Source organism: Nicotiana tabacum, chromosome 13, assembly GCF_000715075.1.
Source record: "Nicotiana tabacum cultivar K326 chromosome 13, ASM71507v2, whole genome shotgun sequence".
In the NCBI taxonomy this organism is placed as follows: domain Eukaryota; kingdom Viridiplantae; phylum Streptophyta; class Magnoliopsida; order Solanales; family Solanaceae; genus Nicotiana; species Nicotiana tabacum.
The window spans coordinates 46,375,961-46,389,773 of record NC_134092.1 but is presented as its reverse complement, the minus strand read 5'-3'; the positions used below and the strand labels follow the sequence as shown (position 1 = coordinate 46,389,773).

General features: G+C 35.9%; 1 non-coding gene across 1 annotated transcript; it reads right to left on the bottom strand.

Moving 5' to 3' along the window:
- Window positions 1–4,793: 4,793 nt before the first annotated feature.
- Window positions 4,794–13,582, bottom strand: LOC107768061 (uncharacterized). The gene is made up of 3 exons (XR_012697995.1): window positions 12,862–13,582; window positions 5,241–5,319; window positions 4,794–5,153 (listed from the first exon to the last, which is right to left on the bottom strand). It is a non-coding gene; the product is annotated as an uncharacterized LOC107768061 (transcript).
- Between the last annotated feature and the right edge of the window lie 231 nt (window positions 13,583–13,813).

The following is a 13,813-nucleotide window of genomic DNA, read 5'->3' as shown; positions in this document are numbered from 1 at the left end:
CGCAGATGTGGGCAAGGGAGCTCAGAAGCAAAAGGTGAAGAGGCATGGCTTTCCGCAGATGCGAAGGCCTAAGCGCAGGCGCGACCAAATCTTCCGCAGAAGCGGAGCTGGGCAGGCTAGTGAAGGCTCGCATAAGCGAACATTTTTCCGCAGAAGTGGGTTTGGCTGGCCATAGAGGGGACCGCACCTGTGCAGCTAATGGCCCGCTGGTGCGAAAGTCACTAGGCAGAATGCTCTGTTAAGTACAGGATTTTTGCTCATTTCCCTCATTTCTCCCTTGTTTGGGCAATATTTGGAGATCGTCAAGGGGATATTTTCATCATCTATTGCAAGGTAAGCAATTCCCGCATATTGTTAGCTAGTTACATGGATTCTACAAGGATTTAAACATGAAAATTTATGGGAATTTTGGGATTTTAAGAGAAAATCTAGAATTTAGTATTTTGGATTTTAACCACGAGATGGGAAATGGAATTAGGAATCAATCATATATTTGAGTTCATAACTTTCAGAATCCGGGCGCGCGGGCCCGAGGGTTGACGTTATTGACTTTTTGAGCAGAGTTGGAAATTGTTATAAATTGATTAATTATGAGTGTTAGAGTATATTTTGATTGATTTTCACCTTTTTCGACTAGTTTTGGAGCTACAGACATCGGTTTGAGTGTTAAAGAGGTATTGGAGCCGGTTATGAAACTTCGGAGTGAGTTAAGTCTCATATCTAACCTTGTGAGGGGAAATTTACCCCGTAGGTGTTATATTCTTATGTGCTACATGTTATTGGAGTTACGCACGTATGAGGTAACAAGTGTCTGGGTGTATGCTAGGATTCCTGATTTGTCCGAGTAGACTTAGGTTTACGCCATGCTTTAATTGTACTATTTGAGTTATCCTTGCTTGTTGAATTCTTTTATTACGCGTTACGACCTGAGACGAGGATTGCGTAGAGTGATAGACTCGCTATTGTAGAGATTTGATGAGCTACTTGATTAGACGTGAAATAGTTGTGCTTCCTTTACTAATTTCTCTCGCATTGTGAGTTTTCACTAAAAAGCTTCTTTAAATTTCATAGCTCATACGTATATTCGTGAGTGGGTCAAGGACCCGTTAAAGTATCATATTCTTATGGGATCGGGTCGTTCTCCTCGACAGTATCATATTCTTATTGGATCAGATCGTTCGCCTCGGCAATATGATAACACTACTCTTATGGGAGCGGGTCGTTCGCCTCGGCAGTATAATAGATGCATCTATGGTTCGTGTCGTTCGACCCTCGGCAGTGTACAAATATTTATGGGATCGGGCCGTTTGCCTCGGCATTTCTATAAATACTCTTATGGGTTTGGGTCGTTCGCCTTGGTAGCTTTATGAAACACTCTTATGGGATCAGGTCGTTTGCCTCGGGAGCATCGTGCGTAATATTTGACAAGAAGCCATCGTATCTATGAGCTTTCCTGATTTGAGTTGTGACGATCTATCTGGTGGGGTCCATTTTACACATATTCTCCGGTTAAGGAGGTGACCTATAACTGAGAGATTGTATTTACTATTCAGGGGAGGATCGTACCACATACCTATATCTGTTTACACTATTTATTTACTTTTACTATGCATCATACTTCTTTACTTTCTATTGCACTTGATATATTGGGCCACTAGTAAGTGTATGTCGACACCTTGTTACTACTTCTCCGAGGTTAGGCTAGATACTTACTGGGTACGCATTGATTTATGTACTCATGCTACACTTGTTGCACTTATTGTGCAGGTATATATATGTTTCGTGGTTGTTGGGGTGCAAAGACGTGGCTATTGCGGGGACTTTATGGTGAGCTGCATTCCATGTCACGATCCGCAGCATACAAAATCTCCATCAGAGTTATTTACATGCTCCTGTTTAACTTGTACTCCAGACAGATATTGTATTTTATTACATTTCTTGGTAGATACTCATGCACTTGTGACACCGGGTTCTGGGGGTGTTCTAGAATTTGTTATGGATTGTCCTACATTGTTACACTCTCACTTATCATTTCATCGAAATTGTACATAACTGTGATGTACTTTAATGCACTGACCTCTCTATCTAAATAAGATCCATGATTTTAAAAAATTATTCAAATGAGTAATTAAGTTGATAATCTACCGTTGCCTTGCCTGACAGGGACGTTGGGCGCCGTCACAGCCTTTAGGGAATTTTGGGTCGTGACATATATCCTAGTAGGTATTTTGACCTGGCCTCGTCACTACTCTACTGAGATTAGGCTTGATATTTACTGGGTACCGTTATGGTGTACTCATATTATGCTTCTGCACATCTTTTTGTGTAGATCCAGGTACGTCTGCCTGTGCCGGACGCTAGAGGTTGATTGAGTAGCTGCTTTTGGAGAATTCAAGGTATACCTGCTCGACGACCGCAGGCCTCGGAGTCACCTTCTGTTTTAAACATTCTACTGTTTATTTCTTGTTTCAAACAGTATTGTATTTAGAGACTATTAGTACTTTCTTGTTGAGCTTATGACTCTGTTCCGCAAGGTTTTGGGGGAAAGTGTTGGCTATTGTACTGTTAAGTTTATTATTATAGTGTGAAGGTTTAATTTGAAGTTTTAGTAGTATTTTCTACTATTTCTCTATGCATGTTAGGTTTACCTAGTCACCACATCCTACGGTGGGAAACTGGGATTGTGACGGATCTGTTACTGCCTATCTCAAAAGCTACCACCAGTCTCCACTCACCCACCCAAGAACTCCCATTCGCAATCATACTTCTTCCCAAAGAATAACCATCCATTCATGACAACCGTACAGATTCCATACATTTTCATTAGTTTGCCCGAACTACATTTTGACCTGATTCTTGTACTCGCAAGATACGTAGGCAACAAAATATTGAATACACGTACAACACGGTGATCTCCAGCCTGTGCCTCTCACCACTTGAGTGACAGGCACCACCAAGTCTACTATTAAGAACAGGTCAGCTTTATATTTTAGTGAGCAATTACTTAAAGTACCATACTTATCAACGTCATCTATTGCAAGTATCTACTACACTCATTAGTTAAAGTCTAAAGTGCTAGTATAGTAGTTCGGAATAGAGCACCACTGCATCAAAATCCCTCAGGTCTGTGACTTGGAAGCACACTTACTCACATGCATTGTCCTTTAAGTGTTGGAGATCAGCCAAAACTTCATCTTCCGGCTTAAAGTGTTGGAAAAATGAAGACCATATATGGCCAAAATGAAGTGTCATCAACAAGGGAATTTACATGAGTTAAAATATAAGAATGTGAATTATCAGAAGGGAAAAGACTGTACATCTGGAAATTTAAGCATCAACGGAGTTTAGAAGGTTCTAACTTGTGCCCAGCATGCTGGAAATATAAGCCTGGAGTAGGATCACTTTTAGATTTCGTACCACTATCAGTAGCTGCATCAACCTAAGCATAAGGATAGAGTTAGATATATATTTGGCATGGGATACATAAAAATCCCAGTAAATATGCTATATTTGTAGCTTACACACATAAATTATGAGATATTTGTTTTATCCCTTGGACTTCTTTTTTCTGTATTTATTACCACTCTGAAGCGCCAAATGGCACAGAGAATGGTTTCAACTCCTGTGTTGCATGTGAAGAAAACTCACACATTGTTTATTCTTCCAACAAAATTGCCACATGATCATATACAATAACTATTTGCTTGAATTGTGTTTTTTCTTGCTTTTTCTTCTTTAGTTCTCTCAATTACTTATTCTTCTTTTTGTTTAGAATGTTGGATCTAACACAAAAGAAACAGAGTTGCGACCAAACTTGTTATAAATGAGAAAATGAATTTCAAGAAATGCGCGAGTTAAACAGAAAAAATTACTTAAATCAAAGTAAAAATCACGTGTTTAAAATTTGGAGTTGTAGCTACGCCAGAAAACAAATTTAGAAAACAAGCTTGTTACAATTTTTGGCCGAAAAAAAATGAATCCAAAAATATGCGCGACTCTAAGAGTTCCTATCAAGCATTTGACATATTTAGTAAAACAAAAAGTGGTCCTAAAAATTGCTCAAGATTAAAAATAAAAATTAAATTTTAAAAAAATGCCACGCATTAATATTACGTGGCTAGCACGTGATTATCACTTCGTATCAAATTTGGCTCCAGGATAAGCACCAAAAAGAAAAGTTCCTGGGTTAATACAAAAATACAAACACATCATAGTTTAGGTCAGCAAGTTGCAAATTGAACCAAGTCCTGGGAGATTTTATTTATTATCCCAAAAGAAATTAATCAAGAGGGCTACTTGGATATCTTCTTGCATGTTTGATAAGACACAACAATACATACAAATCTCTGTTCATATTGAAAGGCCCGGTTCTTCATAGTTATGTCCACCTTCAAACGAGACTCTTGCTCATTATCACATAATCAAAAGTGTAACAACTCACTTTTAGTTTCTCAACTTCCAAGTAACTAATTAAATGATCGCTTAACATCTGGTCCCCGCTGATCATAAACGTATACATTCTAACCATGGTTAAAATCCAACTTTAGTTAATCAAAGATAAATAAGTGATATTTAAAAGGTGACACATGTCATCCGTCCAAGTAAGAACTTGAAAAAATAAAGACAACGAGGAGCTCCGAAAAAAGTCACCCAATTTTATTTGTCTATGCTGAGATTTGAATCATCATTTCTAATTTTTCTTAGCCCTCATTCCGGTTATATCGGTAAGTAGGCTACACAGATGCTTTTATTTACCCAAAGAAAGAGAATTTAAATGGAAATCCACTTGTCAATCCATGAAAGACATCGATTTTTTTTTAACAAATTCTCCAATGCTCATTCTATAGGCATAGAACTCAACATTGGGAGAGTTCAAAATGTGCAGAAAGAGAACGAAATAAATCCTCTTAGCTTCCCAGTTCTTCAACAAATTCTTTAATGCTCAAAAGCGATATCCATATTACTCAGATCAAAACTACAGTTAATATGCCACCACTCTATAGGTGCTTTCTTCAGCTATAACTGATGTGAGTTCTAATTCAATATTAAAAACACCATTCATGTAAAATCTGTAGTACAAAATCTCATCTATCCACGTACAGATATCAAACATATACGCCCGAAGCAAGTAGCAGGAACAAAGATCCGAAACCCTGCACCAGGTTGGGTTTTGGGAGAGGGGGGCAGTCAGTATGAGTAACCATTGAAAAGGAAAGATCAAATCATTTTAGTGGACTGACCAAGAAAACGGACGCTACAGCACCAGATGTAAGCTCCTTTGCAAGACTGCGATTCTTTCTTGAAGAAGTAGCCTCATAGCTGTCAAATATTTAACAGCTAGTTACATGAAAAAGATATAAGACAGAGCTTTTAGGACGGAGAGATTTCAGTCTAAAATGCTTTTAATCTCATAATATTCGCTCGATCAGCAAATTACGAGAATTTCGTAACCCAGTAATTTTGGTTTTCATGCATCTAAAAGATGATGAGAATATTAAACATAATCACAGAGAGGCCAATTTATTTGATTTCCTGATACCATTTAAGTGCTTCATCCATTCATCAGAATGTTGATCAACAAATACTACGCATGGAAGCTTTTCTAGAAATACTCAACTTGCTATGTTGCACAAGGATTTGGAAACATGGATGAAAAGTACCATATACCAGTACAAGGACAGATGCTGAGGCAAAAAAGAGATCGGACTTTCTATGGTTTGAGGGAAAACAAAACTTCTGAGGTAAACAGAATTTTGTTAAATGAGGCCACACTCAACTTACAATCAAAAGGATCAACTACTTATCATCTGCTATTTGCTCAAAAGTAATTCAAGAATAAAGATGTTCTTACCCATGTTTTCTCATACCCTGTCTAAATTCTGACGAGGTGCGACAATGCAACATCAAATTGTAGTGACTTATAAAGCACAATAAACTACAAGTCCTAAAGCAACCAAAAAAAAAAAAGTTTGTGGAAAGTTCATATTCTCTTAGTAGTAAAGATCTATTTTTCACTTGATAATGATAAAGTTTGGGCCAACTTGATTGTTTCACCAGGTACCTAATATCTCCCACCAGCACAGAGGTATCGGTTAACTCTGTCCACCAAAGCTTAGGAAGATGGGAAAACCTAACTTATTTTGTCCGCGGGGATCTGAACCCTGGTCTCCAAGGTTTGTACCTGCTTCCTCGACCATCACGCCACACCCTTGGGTGCGTAATAAGTATCAATTTTTCTGATAAAAAGAAATTTTTAGTGACAAGATCCAAGAGACAGACATTCTCTAAAAGTAGGGATGACAAACGGTGCGGGGTGGTGCGGTTGCGGGGCAAACCCGCATAAACCCATGAAGACTTCAACCTGCCCCGCCCCGCATAGCATAATCTGCTATTTTGAACCCGCCCCGCTTAAATTCTATTAATTTTTTTTGAATGAATTTGATAGTAAAATATGAGCATCATAAAATTTCTTTTCATTTTTCTGTTATGTAGTATTAAAGTAGTTTAAAAGTTTTTTATTATCTTATAAAACACATGTTGAAGATGTTCTAAATGCTATCATAATTTAATTAAGTACATTTTATTGATGAATTATGGTATTTGTGAGTGAAGCCATGATTAGGATAAGCAACTAATTAAATGAAGAGAACATGATCTTAGTTTACTAGATTGTGACAAGAGACATGAACTAGCTTTTATAGGCAAATACAATCAGCAAACAAACAAAGGGCTATACAAATGCTTTGAGAAATTTTCTATTAATTAGTTGAGGTTGAAATTGATCACAATGAAGCATGTATTTCTATGCAAAGGAGACTAGAAACAGTACAGGCAATCAAAAAAGCTAATTTTTCCGGATCATTAAGAGAAATTTTAAGGTAAAAGTTGTTTACTAAAAGCTTATTGCAACTTTTCAGAAAAATTACAGAGATAAAGAGCCGAGAGACGAAGAGCGAAGGCCGAAGAAAATTAGCAATAGCTTAAAAGTTTTAATTTTTGAAAAACATTTAAATCCTATCCTGCACCTGCATGTATCTAAACCCGCACTGCCCCATTGCCATCCCCATCTAAAAGAAATCAGAAAGGGCAAGAAGTTCTAAATGGAAGAAGACAAATGAATTTGCAAATGCCTCCATTGCCATCCCCATCTAAAAGAAATCAAAAAGGGCAAGAAGTTCTAAATGGACCCCCCCGGTTGAAGATGTTCTAAATGCTATCATAAATAAATTAAGAGCCCGTTTGGATTAACTGATTGTAAATAGCTGATAAGCTTGAAGTGATGAAAAATATTTTTAAGTGATGAAATTGATTTTTTAAATAAGCATTTACGTGTTTGGATAGACGTGTTGAAACTGATAATAAACAGTTGATGTGTTTGGTAGAAAAAGTGCTGATAAATTATTTTTTTGTTAAAATGACTAAAATACCCTCAAAACTCTACAAAAGATTATAAATTAAAAAATTTTTTTGTAAAGAAAATGATGAAAAACGGATATGGAATGAAGAGAAAGTTAGAACATTTATTTTGGGAAAAAATATTTTGTGAATTTAAAAATATTATTAAGGGATAAACTAGTAAAAGCCTTTAAGCTGAAAAGCCATAAGTTGAGGGTGACCAACTTATGACTTGTGGCTGATTTTAGCTTATAAGCATTTGGCTTAAAAGTACTTTGAGTGTTTACCAAACGCGTAGATAAGCCAAAGGGTGCTTATAGGCCAATTTGACCAACTTATAAGCTTAGCCAAACACCCTCTAAGTATATTTTATTGATGAATTATGGTATTTGTGAGTGAATCCATGATTAGGATAAACAACTAATTAAATGAAGAGACCATGGTATTAGTTTACTAGACTGTGACAAGAGACATGAACTTGCTTTTATAGGCAAATACAATTAGCAAACAAACAAAGGGCTATACAACTGCTTTGAGAAATTTTCTATTAATTAGTTGAGGTTGAAATTGATCACAATAAAGTATGTATTTCTATGCAAAGGAGACGAGAAACAGTACAGACAATCAAAAAAGGTTAATTTTTCTAGATCATTAAGAGAACAATTAGAAATTTTAAGCTAAAAGTTGTTTAATTAAAGCTTATTGCAACTTTTCAGAAAAATTACAGCGATAAAGAGCCAAGAGGCGAAGAGCGAGCCGAAGAAAATTAGCAATAGCTTAAAAGTTTTAATTTTTGAAAAAAATTTAAATCCTAACCGCACCCGCATGTATCTAAACCTGCCCCGCCCCATTGCCATCCTAATCTAAAGGAAATTAGAAAGGGCAAGAAGTTCCAAATGGAAGAAGACAAATGAATCTGCAAAGCTGAAAAGCCATAAGTTGAGGGTGACCAACTTATGAAGTTGAGGGTGACCAACTTATGACTTGTGGCTGATTTTAGCTTATAAACATTTGGCTTATAAGTCCTTTGAGTGTTTACCAAACGCGTAGATAAGCCAAAGGGTGCTTATAGGCCAGTTTGACCAACTTATAAGCTTAGCCAAACACCTTCTAAGTATATTTTATAGATGAATTATGGTATTTGTGAGTGAATCCATGATTAGGATAAACAACTAATTAAATGAAGAGACTATGGTATTAGTTTACTAGACTGTGACAAGAGACATGAACTTGCTTTTATAGGCAAATACAATCAGCAAACAAACAAAGGGCTATACAACTGCTTTGAGAAATTTTCTATTAATTAGTTGAGGTTGAAATTGATAACAATAAAGTATGTATTTCTATGCAAAGGAGACGAGAAACAGTACAGGCAATCAAAAAAGGCTAATTTTTCTAGATCATTAAGAGAACAATTAGAAATTTTAAGCTAAAAGTTGTTTAATTAAAGCTTATTGCAACTTTTCAGAAAAATTACAACGATAAAGAGCCAAGAGACGAAGAGCGAGCCGAAGAAAAATATAACTGGCCAAGTATCAATGCTCCAAACTCTTAAGTTCAAACTTCCAACAAGCAAAAAGATTCTAGAAAGAAAAATGTAGGACTAGAAGAAGGTATACTTCTTTCACAATATAATTTCTTAAAGGGTCAAAACTGCTCTTGTACTATATGAAATTGGATAACTTTGTCCACCGTTAAAAGTTGGTCCCAGATTTGCCCCTAGAGTGACCAAAATGGCTCAAATTTGCCCTTTCTGACTAATAGGCCTAATGTTTTTTTTATTCATATTTTTTACCCAAATAATATGCCACGTGTCCTAACCAAATAAAAGTGGACCAGATTTGTCCTTACACTATTCAAATGGTTCAATTTTGCACTTATACAAGAAGGTGCCACCGAAATTTAAGTATAATTTCTACAGAGCGATGGTCAGACCAACAATGTTATATGGGGCTGAGTGTTGCCGGTCAAAATCGCTCATGTCCAGAAGATGAAGGTAGCAGAGATGAGGATGTTGAGATGGATGTGTGGGCACACCAGGTTAGATAGAATTAGAAATGAGGTTATTCGCGACAAGGTGGGTGTGGCCCCTATTGAGGACAAGATGCGGAAAGCGGGCTTAGCTAATTTGGTCATGTTGTTGTTGTTGTATTATGTGTGTGATTCAATTTTGCCCTCCTTCAACACCTATCTTGAATAAATCACTAGCTCGGGGTTATGCATCTTTCATGTTAATTATTTTTTGACACTATGTATATAGTGCTAGTTTCTACAATCTACTAGTTGAGGTAAAATATGTCTAAGTATTTTCTTATAAATTGTTTAGAGTATTACAAAATGATCTCCTGATTGCAATAGTTTTTAGATATGTTCCTTGCTTCTTATAATTTATCTTCCCAAAATGTCCAGTTTGTTCCAAACGAATATTATATTTGATACTTGGTTTAATATATTCTTAGCTTTATAGGATCTTTATTTTGCTTATCTTGATTACAATATATGTAACTTTATTTAGTGTGCAAGTATAACCACAAAAATTAAACATATGAAACAAGCAACATCATCTATGCAGATCATGTTAATAAAAAATTTCACCTTGCATTGCAATGTATGCTTCATGACAGGTCATTTTAAACTCTTGTTAAAAGTACACCTCACTAGTCTTTTATTTTCTATTTTCTAGTTGTGTGAATGATGGAGGAAGAGGAGTGTAAATTAGGAAACACATGGTGGCAAACCCATGGAGAAGTGTTAGTGGTGACGGAGAAGGAGGGAAAATTGAACCATACACATAGTATAAGGGCAAAATTGAAGCATACAAATAGCGTAAGGGTAAATCTGGTCCACTTTGATTTGGTGAGGATACGTGGCATATTATTTGGGCAAAAAAATGTTAGTTAAAAATAAAAAAAATGAAAAAATAAGTTGGGTATATTAGTTAAAAAGGGCAAATTTGAGCCATTTTGGTCACGGTATGGCAAATCTGGGTCCAACTTTTAACAAAGGGTAAAAAGTTGTCCAATTTCGTATAGTACAAGGGCAGTTTTGATCCTTTTCCATTTTCTCAATACTTCACTCCAGAAATCAACTTCACAGGGTGATATGTGAATTGTAATTTTCACAACATCTAAACTCCATGTCCCAACAAATTTGTGAATCCGATAACCCAAACACAAACATGTGTAACTTCAGTGCGCATGGATATAAAGGGTCATAATCAATCATATTGAATAAGTGAACAATAATCTATTTGTGCACAAAAGCGTTAACACACATAAAATGCATTTCCCATGATTATAACTATAAGGATCTCACTTAAACATAAAGAAGGAAAAAATATCAGCTGTCCGAAATACCCGAAATTCTTCCCTACAACAACGATGTCAAAGGAGGAGGATAAGAGAGCCAATGTAAGCTACCTTTGACAAGTCATACCATAGAGAAAGGCAGAAAATGTTTAACCAAGGATACCGAAACTATTTTTGGTGGTTGATTGAATATAATTGTCGACATTGATGTGCCTGAGATGGCTTAAAAACTAGGTGGAGCATAAGTTGGTTACTTCGCTTCATTTAGATGGCGTTTTACTGCAAATACCAAAGCACTAAGACATGCGCCTCAATGAATGGGTTGTCTTTAAAGAATATTAATTATTACTTCTTAGTAACATATGAATGAACTTTTCAGTGATTAAGAATAAGATTTTAGGTTCAAATCCTAGCGGAGGCAAAAACAATAGGTCACTTCTTCCCATCTGTCCAAATCTTGGAGGATAGAGTTACTTGGTACTTGTTACTGCTGGGAGGTAGCAAGTATCCCACGGAAATAGTCGAGATGCGCGCAAGCTGACCCACACACCATGGTTATCAAAAAAAAAGCTAAAAGCTTAATAAAAGAAATCTAGTTACTAAAAGTTAAAAATGTATCTTTACATCTAAATCAAAAACTTAAAGTAGTTCTTGAATTTGTTCGACATAATTTGGACATCATATATTTCACTCAATTCAGTTCAAAAAAATTTTACAACTCAAAATGTTTCACTCAGTTATAGTTTTCCAATTTTTAAGCAAATTATTATCATTTATCTTTATAGTTAATCTTTTTCTAGTTTCTTAGATATATTTTTACATTTTCTTTCATTAGCACCTTTCGTTCCTAAGCGCACACTTGACTTGGACTGATGCTTAGTGATATCTTGGGTAGTAAAAAGTAAAAGTGATGTTTACATGTGGGTAGCAGCTAGTGATATTGAAGAATAGAGACAATTGCAGTAGAAAATGACTCAAAATAATAAGTGTGCTTTCTCCTACTCAACGTAAAATATTTGGCTTGAGAAAAACTATTGAGTGTGAGATGAGTTTAAGATGAATAACATGAACTGAGGAGTTGTTGTTGTCGTAGAAAAACTAATTACACTGGCTTCAAAAGATCAGTACCACACAGAGATAAAACTATTTTTAGTAGTTCTATGCATAGTCAGCATTATAGCCCCAATCACAGCTACTAATAATACAAGACTAAAGACCAGCAAGACAAAACACCTAGTATAAAAATAAATTGCCCAAGGCTTTCAAATCAGACCAACAGCATATCTTCCCATCATAGTATCGCATAGAGGTTGTGTTGCTTTTGGATGTATAGGAATGCTTTCATTATCTAAAACAAAAGACATCTCCCACTAAATCACCCCAACAATACCACTCTCTGATAAATACCATTTTGATTTATATCGAGAAATCTACTATTTTCAGCTTCAAAACTCATTGGATAGTAGACTCATCCCTCTATCCTTCTCCACTTAAATATCAGGCTCAGTTGTCAACTAGAATTTCGAACTTCCAGACAGGCTCGCTGACTCGCGCTATACTACCTTTGCCATGGAACCAAAGTCCTGAGGACCCATCAAGTGTAAATATATGCACGACTTAACCATTCTTACTTTTTATTCCTTATTTACTAGGAGGGAACTAATCCCTCAATGTTGTATTTCATTTCAACTATTATTAATTATTCCGTAAGTAGTATTTCATTTCTAAGCAAATCATCTTCAGCTCAATAAAGAAACCTTTCCCGTCTGTGAAGTTTATAATCAAACCGCGATGGCACACTTAATTACTCTATTAATCTAATATCACAACAAACAAACATCACCTTTCAAGGATAATAAGAGGCACCATGTACCATTACAAAAATAAAAAAGGCTAAAGACTAAATTCAGCATTTAGAAAAAGTAAATCCGACAATAATTAGTTCGAAATAAAAGGCAGATCAAGCACTCACATGAAAAACGATGCCATTACGACGAGACCAACTGCAAGCATAAAAAACGATAGGGTTGGGTACAACGACTCAGGAACCGGGCTCGAGATCGGTTTTGCTGATTGAGCCTTTAAAAGAAAAAACCAAAATTCACGAGAACATAAATTCGATGAAAGCTGTAATGCAATTGAAAAAAATGAACCATACCATTTTCGAGCAATGAGATCGTCTGAAGACTTTGGTCGATAGGAATTGTGGAACTCTTTTTAGTAGCGAGAGGCGCTGAGGAACAATTCAGTGCTTTGAGGACTTGGGAGTACGCAGATAGGTGAATTGAATTTAGGACGTTTGAGTTGAGATTAATTGGCAGTCCAACCTCCTAAAAACTCAAAATTGAGGATTTGACCCTCCTTTTCTTTGTTTCGGGGAATTAAAGTGGGGTCAGGGTCCTTTTCAGAATATTAACAACTTCAGGGTCTAGAACAAAATCTTAATAAAAGGGTTTTAAGACTCATTTAATACTCTTTCGCTTTAGTCAAACTCCGTCTTTCTCTCTCTCTCATCTCTCGCTCTCCACTCTCTCCAATCCGTCGAAGGATTTCAGCCTACGAACCTCGTTGTTTTTTAAGATATTTGAGCATAAATTTGTGTTCTCCATTATTGCATTGCCTTTTGAAGGTCATCTCTTGCGTGATAGTCAATCACTAACCTGGAGGTTAAAGTTCCAATCTTGAGGAACCCTAATGTGATAAAGTTTCAACTTTTGCCATTTTTTTAGGGTAATAATAAAGCTATTATTTGTCCCCTAATTGTGTTATTTGAAAAGATTTTGGTTGATTATGTTTGTTGTATTGTTGTATAGTAGAACGTTATTATTATCTTTTTATGTTTTCTCTAGTTTATTTGAAACTTTCAACGATGGTGTTTTCTCTTCCACAATGCGAATCTATGAACCAATTTTTGAGTTTAGGTTGTGGTTGCAATTGTCATGTTGCCTCGACTCAATAGATATATTGTAGACCTGTTGTAGTTAATTCTCTAATTGTTGTCTCTTAATGTAATACTATATAACAAGATTATTTATACTAGGCCGGAAAAGGCATCAAGCAACCCTACCCAGAAAAGAAAATACCTCATTCAAATTGCCTACTTCCAGCTT